This window comes from Pelobates fuscus, chromosome 6 (assembly GCF_036172605.1).
Source record: "Pelobates fuscus isolate aPelFus1 chromosome 6, aPelFus1.pri, whole genome shotgun sequence".
NCBI classification, from domain to species: Eukaryota; Metazoa; Chordata; class Amphibia; order Anura; family Pelobatidae; genus Pelobates; species Pelobates fuscus.
The window spans coordinates 44,177,881-44,192,384 of record NC_086322.1 but is presented as its reverse complement, the minus strand read 5'-3'; positions in this window follow the sequence as shown (position 1 = coordinate 44,192,384).

Here is a 14,504-nt window from a genome sequence, read left to right as displayed (position 1 = left end):
ATTTGTCCTATAACATTATTGTTAAAATGTTGCATTGTTAGCGACCTTTAATAAGACAGAAAGAATTATTCACCAAAGCGATGATGCAAAGTGAATTCCATCTGAATTTCAATTTCAATTTAATGTCAAAATAGCTCAAATGGAAATATTTTCTGCTCGCTATGCTTTGAATTTGGGCTACTCTGGCCTTATATTTGAAATTCACTTTAAATTCTCACTGTAGTAAATAACCCTGATAAGCCTTTAATATCAAGTTTTCCGTATAAGGATGCTTGCTGCACCATTATTGTAGCGATATAATAAATTAAGACACCATAGGGGTACTGAATATAGACAGATTCTGGGGCAGATTTCTAATAATGGGGCGATGAGGATGAACATTCTGTTTCTATAGCAACTGCTCCACTTTCCCCTTAATATGTAACACCCCCTGTTTTAAAATAAAATACTGACAAGTTAATAAGAAATGAGCTAAATGTAGTCAATTCTCCCTGAAACTAATGTAAACTAACATTTCCCACAATTTATTCTTTATATATAATAATGTATAATAACTTAACTAATCTTTGGTGAAAACAAATGAAACCTAGAGTTATTCACTAAAGAAAGAATCGTTGGCAATTCAAAGTGAATTTCAAATTTAAGGCCAACACAGCAGATCTGGAAGGATAGCTGACGTGGAGAATTGTTCTAGTTCAGCTAATTTGGCCTTACATTTGAAAATCGATAAAATAAAAGTAAAAAAATGTAACAAACGTATATTTCAGATTAAGAGTTTATTGTAAATTGTTCACATACACAGAGCAACATGTTTGGGAAATCCTCTGCCTCTTCCAAAAAAAACATTATAACCTTTTTATAAATCAGGGATAACCCTAACATACCAGGTCACATTCAATTTGTATTAATCAAAGGTTACATTAAAAATATAGTCTTGAAAAATCTTTAGTATTATACAAAGAGCAGCTTGAGATGGGATGATATACCGTGTGTAGAATTAAGATGATGTGTAGAAGTTGAACTGTGTTCTGCCTTATAAGCATCACATTTCAGGTCTTAACCACTTGTTTGTTTGTTTGTTTATTTATTTATTTATTTAATCAGCTTGTTTAACCACTTCAGGACCAAAGACAGAATAATTCCATCATAACGACATATTATGCATTAAAAGGTAGTGCCTCACTCAATTAGAACCAGACCAGCTGTAAAGCACGCCTGATGATATATCCATTTGTCTGGTTACAATTACGTGTCTGTTAGGCCACCCATTGTACAGCGCTACGGAATTTGCTGGCGCTATATAAATAATATAATAATAATAATAATATAGACCCAGTATATTCCAATATGGCCTAGCAACAGAATGCACACATTTGTGAAGGTGGTATTGTATAACCAGTCCTTATGAGCTTTACTGCTGACTTTATTTAAAAGGGTTCCCTGCAGTGGTTATGGTGACATAATGTTTTGACTCTTACCTGGGTTCCCTCTTCACCCCCAGTCCGTGGTACTTTTCTGAATGACATCAGTAGAAATTCCCCTTCCGCACAGTATTTATACATTTTCTCTATTTTCTCTATTTTCACAAAATTCAATGGCTGAGAGTATCAGCGTAATCGAATAATGCCCAAACACACGTAGCGTTCATGTCACTAATGTGGTATTTTTAGTTTTCATTTATTTCATTTACGGTATTACTTCATGCTTTGTAGTAATGCTTGGAATGTACATTATTAGAAAATGGTTTTGAATCCCTTATCTTATATACTGCTCAAAGATTTGGTAAATGACAGAAGGGTTCATTTACAATGTATTTACTGATAAAGGTAGGCAGTACATTTAATATTTATTTTGGTTTTGCAAAGAATTAATTTGTTGGAACAGATATTAACAAAATCCCACCAAACATTATGATTGCATGTGAACACAATGTGCATACAGAACAGTTGCCTGGATAAATAGCATTGCAATAAAAAAAGACCGTCTCTGTGAGATATCAAATGAAGAATATTTTTAAGGATTTCTTAACTAGGACTACAGACTAAGGAAACACGGATAAACACTGGATAACAGATGCACTGCTTAGACAAAGAGTAGCCATACAAGGTGAGAGTGAAAGGTCCAAATGTAAACACACAACCAACAGTGAGGTTTATTCATTTTTTTTTTATATTGTAGGAAATTGATATCTGAAGTCAGGTTTACCTTGCCGAGATGTGACTATAATGTAGTTTGAGAATTTTCCAAATTCAGGGAACTATCTTAGCTTACATTTTGCCATTCTCGTTTTAATTTACGATTCATGTTGTTCGGTGTTATTGGGCTGTGAGCAGCACATATATATTCCATGTAAGTTAGATCCGTAAACATTAGTGCCGATTTTATGAAATGTATTTGTGTCTTTATGATTTATATGCTTGTATATACATGGTATTTATTTTCATGTTTATATCTCTTTATTGGGGAGTACAGAGGAATTATGGGCTGTTTTGTATATACTTTGCCCTTTTCAGAATCCCGAGTACTTATTTTTCCTTAAATTTGCCTAATACAGTGCCTGCACGACTTGAAATTCGCAGAAATTCCCCTTCGTCAAGTGAGAACTTCCATGTACTGTTGCCAAGGTAATGCAGTGATCAAATGACACGTAATGATGTCATCACGCACCCCGAGTGCAATCGGTGCAATCTGAAGGATCGGATTATTGAATTTTGAAGTCCTTTACTAAAAATCACAGCACTGAGGTGCATTACAAACACCTGCACTGGTTCCATCGTTCTGGTTTTTTTTTTGCAATTACTATGCCGCAGTTGGAGTCACAGTGGACTATAAACTAAGCCTCACATAAGTTAATATTGTGCTTGAAGTTCTGTTTTCTTGTTTGCTTTATGGTACCAATGTTTGATACTGCGGTATCCATATCCTCATGATTTTCTGTTTTGTGCTCTCTCTCTCTCTCTGTCTCTCTCTCTCTATATATATGTGTGCCAGACCAAACACAGTGAAACTCACCGTAGTGCATCGCCTAAATATCTCAGGCAACTTTGGACTTTGAGGGGGTCCTTCTTGGATATAGAAACTCAAGAAATAATGTTTCTACAACTATCCCAGTATCATATATTTATAACTCAGATTCATACAAGCCAAGTTCAATACAAAGATCTTTAAAGAAGCAAATTAAATGTTAATTCTAGTATAATATGGTAGTAACATTGTATATTATTATTATTATTATTGCCATTTATATAGCACCAACAGATTCCGTAGCGCTTTACAATATTATGAGAGGGGATTTAACTATAAATAGGACAATTACAAATAAACTTACGGGAACAATAGGTTGAAGAGGACCCTGATCAATCGAGCTTACATTCTATAGGAGGTGGGGTGTAAAACACATTAGGACATATGTTTACTATGCAGTTGTTGTATAGATACTATATTTGCTTTTGTATTTGTTTGTATGTTTCTTTAATTGTCCCTTTTCTGTATCTTTCTTTTTTAAAAATTCTTTTATATTTTTCTAAATGAAAAATTCCATAAAGATGAAATAAAAAAAAAATCAGAAAATTCTACCAAATTTAGAGTAGCAGAAAAAATAGAGAAGTGTATACAGAACACTTTTTTTTGTTTTATTAAAAAAATATATACGACCTCTTCGTGTGCAAATGGACTAACAGAGTCAAATAATTTCAAAGCAATGCCCTTACGGTGCGGTACTTGTTTTTTTTTTCAGTTTTTCAGTTCTCAGTGGGATTGCAACACGATAGCAAAAGTCTTTTCAATTTCCTTCCTTTTGTTCAAAAATCCCCCAACTTAAAGAAAATATATGTTTTCTTGTACGAACATAACATTTTTTTTCTCTAGTTGAGAAACACACAGATAAAGCATGGGATTCAGCATTCATTAAATTGAAACAAATACATGCATGAATTAACAAACAAACAAACATACAAATAAATTAGAATAGTCAAAAGGAAATGAACGTTTGGCTAAATATTCTTAAAAGTTCAGTTGAAAAGTCCTGATACTGAATCAGGGCAGAATCTATCAAATTTTATTAATGAATAAACAATTCTGACAATTAACCTGACTGATTCTTTCATCGTATATTATTTCAATAATAATTGGAAACTGCAATTTATTTTCAAAATAAAGTTATGTGCATTATGGCTCATACATTTTGGGAAGCGGAGGTATTAGTGCAATTAAAGCTGTCCTTGACGCTTACTTAAGGAAAATTGGAATCTTTATTAGGCTGACAATACAAATATAAATAAGGTCAACGTTATCTTATTTATAGCATTGCAAAAAATCAAACAGCAAAGTCAGTATAAATGATTGTAAGCCATTCTGCTAATGACAGCCAATGGCAACAACATATTCTTGTGCTGTTCACAGTAAATGGCTAGCATGTCTCGACGTGCATGCACAAGAAGATTTGTAAATGATCTCACTGAAGTCAGCAGTCTCTCAATATTCTTTATAAAAACATCCTGGTGCATTCTTGTGTGCGCACTAGAATTTAAGGATGGTGATTGAATTGAAACAGTGTCCCGGCAAGTAATGTTGCAAGAACAATCTGTTGCTACGTAGAGGAGTGCAGTTCTTCAACTTGCTAGCAGACAGTACATTTTTAACTAAGTTTCTCATTTTTTATTTATTTTATTCTCAACACATTTATTTTAGCAAGAAATTCAAAACACTCCAAAATGACTTATTTGCTTTAATTTATAGCAGAGCATTGTGTTACTGGCATGGCTATGTACTAAAATGAGAATTCAAAGTGAATTTCAAATCTAAGGCCAGAATTGCTTAATTGAAAGCAATTTGGCTATTTTGGACTTAAATTTGAAACTCACTTTGAATTCTCAGTTTATTGAATAACCCTGTCAGTGTTGAATTGCGTGCACAATATTCTCATTCTGTACAGGACATGCTCACTTTATAGCAATTTAAACGCATTCCTCCTCTGCATAACACACTTTGAATTACACCATGCTATCTTCTCTCCATCGCCATTGTTTAGTAATTAAACTACCTGTCCCTGCTTCCTCTCCCCTTAACCTTTGACTGCCAGCTATGTGTCACATACATTGCTTTTCAATGTGCTGGCAAAATCTCTGGCGCTCAAAGGGTTAAATATAATAACTTTCCTTTACATATGTGACTATTTAGTGTGATCGATTGTGCCACTTAGAACTGTTTCTTACTTCACATGTATAAGCAAATGTGAATTCAACTTATTCTTGTTCATGGCATCAAAGATAATATAAGCATATATTTTTGATTGAATCAGTATTAAGAAGTCACCTTACTTATAGGTGTGTATTTACTAAACCTTAAATTCTAGCAAATTAAATTAAAATTAAATTAAATTAAAACAAAAACACAAAAAAAACAGCCAAGCTGTAAGTGCAAGAGAATATTCCCAAAATCAAATGCTTTCAAGTCATAGTTTAGCTACTACGTTTTCAATAAAAAATCCCAAAAAATTAAACATGATCTATCTCTCTCTCTCTCTATCTAACGTTGGATAGATAGAGATAGATAGAGTGACCTTTAAAATAAATAAAAAAATCTTAGATAGGCAGACATCATAATACAAGTAGTACGCCTAAAGGTCTTACATATTAAAAATCTTAATGCTTACATTACCTATTTTCCGACATAGACAATATACTATCTAATACACTATCAAGTGTAAATTCAACCCGTCTAAAATAAAGAAAAACCTAACCAAAACTAAAAATAATAAACACAAATCAATACAATACAAAAGGAGAAAATGTACTTTTTAAATGTAACAATTATTACCACTAATGGTTTGAAAAAAATAAAATAAAGAATACATAATATTTAAAATAATTCATCATTAAATCATAACTGTAATAAAGACGTATAATAATTCTGAAAATAATATACCATTAATTTTAGCTTGAATTACATTTATTTACCAGGGAAGTTACAAATTACCGAAGGGGACCAGCGCAAGCTTCAATGAATGCCCATCCATCTGCCCCCCCCCCCCTCCTCTTCACCACTCGACCCACCTTCTCTCTGTGTGTGGGTTGGTGGTTAGTAGATGAATACGTGACTTTAACATATATTTAACATATATATGTATTTAGGAAGCAGCTGATATATGCAGAACTGACCATTTGCTAAGAAATGTTTCATAAATCGTTTCTTTCTGCTCAATTTCTGTTTCTATATTAATATTTCAGACCCACCTGACAAGATGAGGGTTACCATATAGTCTGTAAAAAATTTCACAGCCCTGTCCATGAAACGTATGAAAAGAATAGACCTCTTGATGAATAATTAAACTGTATAATATTTACTAAATCTTATTTTTATGTATTTTACTGTTTCATCCTTTGTTACTGCACTAGCTACACCACACTTGTTTTAAATAAATAGTAAACTAAATAAATGGTTTTACAATAACCAAACTCGGTAGTGTAACCAAACTCGGTAGTGTAACCAAACTCGGTAGTGTAACCAAACTCGGTAGTGTAACCAAACTCGGTAGTGTAACCAAACTCGGTAGTGTTACCAAACTCGGTAGTGTAACCAAACTCGGTAGTGTTACCAAACTCGGTAGTGTTACCAAACTCGGTAGTGTAACCAAACTCGGTAGTGTAACCAAACTCGGTAGTGTTACCAAACTCGGTAGTGTAACCAAACTCGGTAGTGTAACCAAACTCGGTAGTGTAACCAAACTCGGTAGTGTTACCAAACTCGGTAGTGTAACCAAACTCGGTAGTGTAACCAAACTCGGTAGTGTAACCAAACTCGGTAGTGTAACCAAACTCGGTAGTGTAACCAAACTCGGTAGTGTACTTTTTCGAATCTAATGGTTTCAATGTGAAAGAAAAATACATCAGTGCCATGCCATGTCAACAGCCCTGATATGTGTTATTATTCTACAAAGCCGTAGTTTAATCACACTGAATTTAGACAAACATGCACTTTCTCCTTGTTTTTCCTTTTAACTATTTGTATTTTCCATTTTAAAAAAAATAAAAAATTATTTTGCACAATTATAAACTGTCTAGAAGGACACATCGAAGGACAATAAGTCAACAGCTGCTAGGTATTCTCTTCTGCAGTGACTGTCAGGGAAGATAGACAGCTATGTGGACAATTGCCCCAGCTTTCCTTAAAATGTTGCGTTGCCACGGCTTGGAAGCTTGGGGTCCCTCTGAATCCCATTAGCTGAAAAATCAATTCAAATACATGAAATTGAATATAGGAGTGTTGAAATTTAGGATACCTCTCATTAGGTGTGGCCCACACAGATTCTGATTTCCAATCATTAGGGGGCAGCCAATTCTGGAGATGAGAGCTGTCTTCTGGTAGATATCTTCATTCCAAAACAGTGGAGGGAATCTGAGCAAAGAAGGCAGCCAAACCTTATTCTCAAGTCATTGGCAATATCAACCATTTCAAATTGCCATTACTCCTTTCTGATGATCTCTATTGACCAATATGCAAACCCAATTGCTGGTTGCACGTTCTGTCCTTATTTTAATACATGTTCTGCTATTTTAAATGTAGAAACCAAATTTCTTACCCATGAAAAACAACAAATGTTAACATAATAATTACATCATTTTGGTTATTATTTAATAATTTGTTGTAATGTAACAGAATCATTCAAACAGATAAATTACATTCATGTAATTGTCAAAATATATAAGGAAAATAATATTCAACAGTTAAGTTAGCAAGTGGTGTTCCATTCAAGAACAGTGAGTAGAAAGGTATCTAATGTTAATATATTCCAGTTAAAGGGGAGTGTTTTAAAGAAACAATGTGTTTGGTTGTAGTAACTGTTGTTGGCATGGACCCCCCATTAAATATTTATAAAGGAAAAGCTCACTGTGATCCCACGCGGAGTCCAAATCCTCCCTGCAGGCCAATCCTGCTTTACTGACATCACTCGCTGGGATAAGGCAGGACTTGGGCAGCATGAGATGTAGGAAACTGCTATATTTACATTGCAGGGTTAATCCAGCCTCTAGCGGTTTTAACCCCTTCAGCGCCACGATAGGGGGGCCCTGAGGGTGGAGGGGTCCCAAGGATGATATAGTGTCAGGAAAACAAGTTTTTTTCCTGACACTATAGTGATCCTTTAAATGTAGTTCTTAGTCTTTAAGATGCTTCCATTTCTTTCAACGTAAAAAACCCATCTCGTACTAAAAGGATATATAATGATAACGGTTTTAGGATTCTTTAACAGGAAGTAGTTTGAGTGCAAATACTGTCCATTTTTCCAGATAATGTCAAAGCATTGCCATTACTGAGAAACAGGAATATTTATATTTGTCTGATATCACTCCTCTGGTGACTGTCAGACCAGAAGACACTAGCAGTGCATTCTATCATCGGAATCAATGCTTCTCTGTTGAAGTGTGGCCATTGCCCCATTTGTGTTCAACAGTAGATAGGACAAACATCATCATTACTGGAGGAGGAGCATCTGCAGTGAGGAGACTGTTACAGCACTAGAATGATTTATAGATCAAATACTAACAGAAACACTCTAACAATAAAAAATAGTTATGTTTATTTTTATCATTAAAATCATAGACGTCGCTAGGAGGGAGCTTTGGGGGGCTGAACCCGTGGATTTGGACTATTCAGCCCCAGAGGAGGGGACAGAAAGATGTTGGGTTTTTCTGATATAATAAGAAAGATCCCTAGTATAGTGCTCCACAAGGCTACTAAGAGAGAGCATGTGGTGCCACCCAAGTAACTTTCGGAAGGGGGTGTCGGAGAACAAGACTTTGCTGCACCCCTCACCCCTCTCTATTAGTTAGATAGCGTGGTGAGATTGAGTTGAATACCTGGCCGTGCAGCATGTGCTTGTTTACAGATATTTGTTCATTGAGATCCTGGAGAGCACGCTGTTCATGGGTTGAGAGGAGGGGACAAAATGTACTAACATATCCCCACCTCCCTGTAAGGGTATGGTCATCAAATTAAACTTTGGTCTCAAGGACCAGGTGTTTTTGGAGCCTAGCAAAGCCCCTAGTTAGAATGTTCCTCTAAAGTAGTGGTTCCCAAACCAGTCCTCAAATACCCCTTACCAGTCCAGGATTTAGGGATTACCCAGTTGTGTCTAATGTGTTTTTAGAAAAAAAAAAAAACACTTTAGACACAACAGGATAATCCCTAAATCATGGACTGGTAGGGGGTACTTGAAGACTAGGTTGGGAACCCCTGCTCTAAAGGGACACTGTAGACTTTCTAACTGCTTTATCTAATTGAAGTGGTTACAGTGTCTGGAGTCCCCTGGCCCATCCTATTAATGCCAAACAAGAATCCCCTGTAGCCCATCCACTCTGTGCTACTTGGCGTAATGAGGAGGTATTAGCCTGAGCCATAGCCCTGTCTCCAGTAGATGCAGAGCTGTGGGTGACCAGGGACTCACATTCAGTGTTCAACGGCTAGAAAATGGTTAAAGCCTGAGTGGGGGGGAGAGTGTCAGGGGACTCCAGGTACTATAACTAACTCAGGTAGATGAAATTGTTATAGTGCCTACAGTGTCCCTTTAAAAGACTTCCGTGGACTTAGACTTTATGTAGTCACTGCAGGAATATTTCAAGGTTCATTCTGTGTGAGATGTGTAAATCATATAAATGTTAATTTAGTATTTTTCTATATTTTGTTTTTCATACTCCTTTTATCAAAAGTTTGCAAATCCAATAAAAACAGGTATGGGACACTACAAATACATATTTGTGACGAATGTAGATTTTCAAGAGACTATATAAATAAAAGAGATAAGAAGACATACGGCAATGTCGGAATATATCTATTGCTGTTTCTGTGTGAATGCAGTGTGTGTGTGAGGGTCCTATCAGCCGGTCTCTGTGGTTTATCTTACTCGGATCTGAATGGATGGGGGCAGATGCATGTGCTCACCATCTCCTGCTTAGAAAGCCTTGCTGAGGAAGTGTTTTAGAGTGGTAAGAAACCACTTTATAGTGAGACATAATTCTGAACATTAACTGTTCGGTGGAGGGATTATTGTAAATAAACCTTTGTACAAAATACATGTTAAGGAACAGTGCAGACACAAAAATACAATTTAACATTTTACCACGCTACTTAAAATTATCTGTCTCAGCAAACAAATATGGGGATTCAGTTCCACCACTACGCCACAGTACCCCCGGTGGATCCTACACTAATGTTAACATGGGAGACAAATTAAATAGTGCTAAAAAAAAATACAGTGTATTTAATCTGTTATAAGAGCATAGTGAATGTATATAATGCAAAATAAATGTTAGAAAAAATAAAATAAAAAAAATACAGTGTCAAAACTAAATAAAATAAAGTGATAATGCTTTGCTGTATCTACTCACAATGCATATTATATATTGGCTCTCTATTAAATAAAAAATATTATTAAAGGACCCACTGATATTGGGGTACTGTGGCGTAGGGGTGGGCCTAACATGCTATGTCCGTATGGTGGAACTGAATCCCCATATTTGTTTGCTAAGATAGGGGATTTTAGTAGCCTTGTAACATTTAAAAAACTGTATTTCTGTGCGTTCTAGCTGTACCCCCAATTCGATTTTTTTTTCTATGTAAATAAACCTTTGTACATGAAGAAATGTTGGTTTGCCTAAAAAAAATTGTTCTTAATACTTTAATATTTGTAATTCATCTGTATTTTGCTAATATGTCAGTTTGGTTAGTCTGAAATTCATTAACAATAAAAGTCATTTTGTTAATACAATTCAGTAAAAGAAATGAGGGTTCTTAGACTCACTGGTCCACCTACTCCTATACCCATGTGTAACATGAAACACTTTAAATGATCACTCCAACCACCATGACCACTTAAGTAATTTGAAATGGTTATGGTGCTCGGTGTTTGTATGTGCATCATTTCTCTATGAAATATTGCACATAGAGAGTTTAACCCCATGAAACCCAATCTCTGGCAGTATCGTTGGGCAATCATAGCTCAGCCAGGAACATATTACCCTAGTATTTGTAAAAAATAATAATATAAATATATAAATATATGACGAGAAGCAGTGATATGGCAAGAAGCAACATATTGACTACTAAAGACCAAAATCAAATATTTATATTATATTTGCTGTATAGACAAAGTGTAAAAAACAAAACTTAAAGAGAGATTACCGTTTAAAAGGAAAATTACTATTTAGTAGATAGACCCACAATGACATCATGCATATATTTAATTAAATTTTCTATCATTAGAGGCATTTCTAACAATAGTTAGATCCCTTGTCAGCAACCTTTTCTGTCCCTCCCCCTTTTCACTTCGTGTGACCAATAGAAGCTTCTCATTGAGAAGACTGATTTGTGAGAGGCATGCGTGCACACTTGGACGTGCATGTGCTTGAAAACAAGGATACAGGGGTAAACTGAGCCCCGTGGATGCACATGCTCACAGACTCACTGTAACTCAAAGGAGAAAGCAGGCATTATTTGTGATGGAACTTTAATATCCAGGTGGTGGTGGTGCTGGTAAACTACTTAAAAAATAATCCTTGAAAAAAAGAAAAACATAATCAAATTCCTTAAAACAAACAAAAAAATATACTAAATAATTTATGTCTAAGAATTTTTTTTACTCATTTTAAGGGAGACTCCATCGCTCAAATAATAATAATATTTAAAAAAAAAACAAAAAACACTGTTTAGTAGTTATATCCCAAATGAAAACATGCATGTATTTAATTATGATTTTTTTTTTTCATCGGGGTTATATCTAAAAACAGCTTGCACAACCTGCAGTTCTCTTGTCTACTGCCTTTGCTAACTCCTCACATCTACCTCATCCCAGACTTTCGGTACCTGTTCAATCAATCCCAGACTTCCCAATGCAGCTCAATGAGAAGTCTTTGCAAGGCAGGTGCTATTGCCAATTTTATTACATGACAGGAGCCTTCCAATTTAGCATAACTTTCTTTACGTATGCCTCCCAGCAGCACAAGTCAATCAAAAAAACTTTAAACCAATCAGAAACAAGCATCACATCCATATAAAGCCCTGACAGGCATATAACTTCCTCTTTCTTTGCTGCTCCAGCCAGTCACAGGTCAAAGTAATTTGTTCACAGCTCACTGACATTGTCTATTGTGTTGGATTGCACTTGATTATTTTGATTCTTATTCTGATTCCCCCGCTCTCTCTTCCACCTGTCTTACCCTAATTTGTTAGTTAATTATTGTTTTTTACCATTTTTTTCACACTCTGCTGTCCCTTCATTTTACTACACCGTCTCTCCTGTCGCGCATCGCGGCCTTTTCAATGTGATCGTGCTGCTGTTGACAGGGTACTGTGGGTGGGGGAGCGTGAGGCACTGTTTTTATACCGGCGGGCCGCAGTCGTGACCCGCTCCGGCTAAATTTGTGCACGAACGTCGGCTATCTTAAATCTCATGGTACCGCGAGATTCACGTTGGCCATTTTTTTCAAACCAGATTGTGATTCTCATTACCTGAACCATTTACCCATTAAACAGTGTGGTTTACTCCTGCATATATGTGTACTATGCTAGTACTGCCAGTTTATAATTGATGCCAGACCTGATCATGTATTGATCTTTTATAATACATATGCCCAATTAAGCTTATACACTCCAAGAGGAGTATTTCTACTAGGGGTGACCCCCCATTCAAATAAGGGCATACATTGTTGTTATTAATCACTGGACTGACAGGGGTGACCCCCATAACGCTGGGTGACCCCCAAGCGAGCATTGCACTGGCCTTTCAGTGGCAACCATACTACAGGGGTGACCTGCCTTATAGATGAAGTGACCCCCCACGTGCCCTACAAAGAGGCTCAACTACGCGGCATACACTCCGTCAAACTCGGTAGTGTTACCAAACTCGGTAGTGTAACCAAACTCGGTAGTGTAACCAAACTCGGTAGTGTAACCAAACTCGGTAGTGTAACTAAACTCGGTAGTGTAACCAAACTCGGTAGTGTAACCAAACTCGGTAGTGTAACCAAACTCGGTAGTGTACTTTTTCGAATCTAATGGTTTCAATGTGAAAGAAAAATACATCAGTGCCATGCCATGTCAACAGCCCTGATATGTGTTATTATTCTACAAAGCCGTAGTTTAATCACACTGAATTTAGACAAACATGCACTTTCTCCTTGTTTTTCCTTTTAACTATTTGTATTTTCCATTTTAAAAAAAATAAAAAATTATTTTGCACAATTATAAACTGTCTAGAAGGACACATCGAAGGACAATAAGTCAACAGCTGCTAGGTATTCTCTTCTGCAGTGACTGTCAGGGAAGATAGACAGCTATGTGGACAATTGCCCCAGCTTTCCTTAAAATGTTGCGTTGCCACGGCTTGGAAGCTTGGGGTCCCTCTGAATCCCATTAGCTGAAAAATCAATTCAAATACATGAAATTGAATATAGGAGTGTTGAAATTTAGGATACCTCTCATTAGGTGTGGCCCACACAGATTCTGATTTCCAATCATTAGGGGGCAGCCAATTCTGGAGATGAGAGCTGTCTTCTGGTAGATATCTTCATTCCAAAACAGTGGAGGGAATCTGAGCAAAGAAGGCAGCCAAACCTTATTCTCAAGTCATTGGCAATATCAACCATTTCAAATTGCCATTACTCCTTTCTGATGATCTCTATTGACCAATATGCAAACCCAATTGCTGGTTGCACGTTCTGTCCTTATTTTAATACATGTTCTGCTATTTTAAATGTAGAAACCAAATTTCTTACCCATGAAAAACAACAAATGTTAACATAATAATTACATCATTTTGGTTATTATTTAATAATTTGTTGTAATGTAACAGAATCATTCAAACAGATAAATTACATTCATGTAATTGTCAAAATATATAAGGAAAATAATATTCAACAGTTAAGTTAGCAAGTGGTGTTCCATTCAAGAACAGTGAGTAGAAAGGTATCTAATGTTAATATATTCCAGTTAAAGGGGAGTGTTTTAAAGAAACAATGTGTTTGGTTGTAGTAACTGTTGTTGGCATGGACCCCCCATTAAATATTTATAAAGGAAAAGCTCACTGTGATCCCACGCGGAGTCCAAATCCTCCCTGCAGGCCAATCCTGCTTTACTGACATCACTCGCTGGGATAAGGCAGGACTTGGGCAGCATGAGATGTAGGAAACTGCTATATTTACATTGCAGGGTTAATCCAGCCTCTAGCGGTTTTAACCCCTTCAGCGCCACGATAGGGGGGCCCTGAGGGTGGAGGGGTCCCAAGGATGATATAGTGTCAGGAAAACAAGTTTTTTTCCTGACACTATAGTGATCCTTTAAATGTAGTTCTTAGTCTTTAAGATGCTTCCATTTCTTTCTACGTAAAAAACCCATCTCATACTAAAAGGATATATAATGATAACGGTTTTAGGATTCTTTAACAGGAAGTAGTTTGAGTGCAAATACTGTCCATTTTTCCAGATAATGTCAAAGCATTGCCATTACTGAGAAAC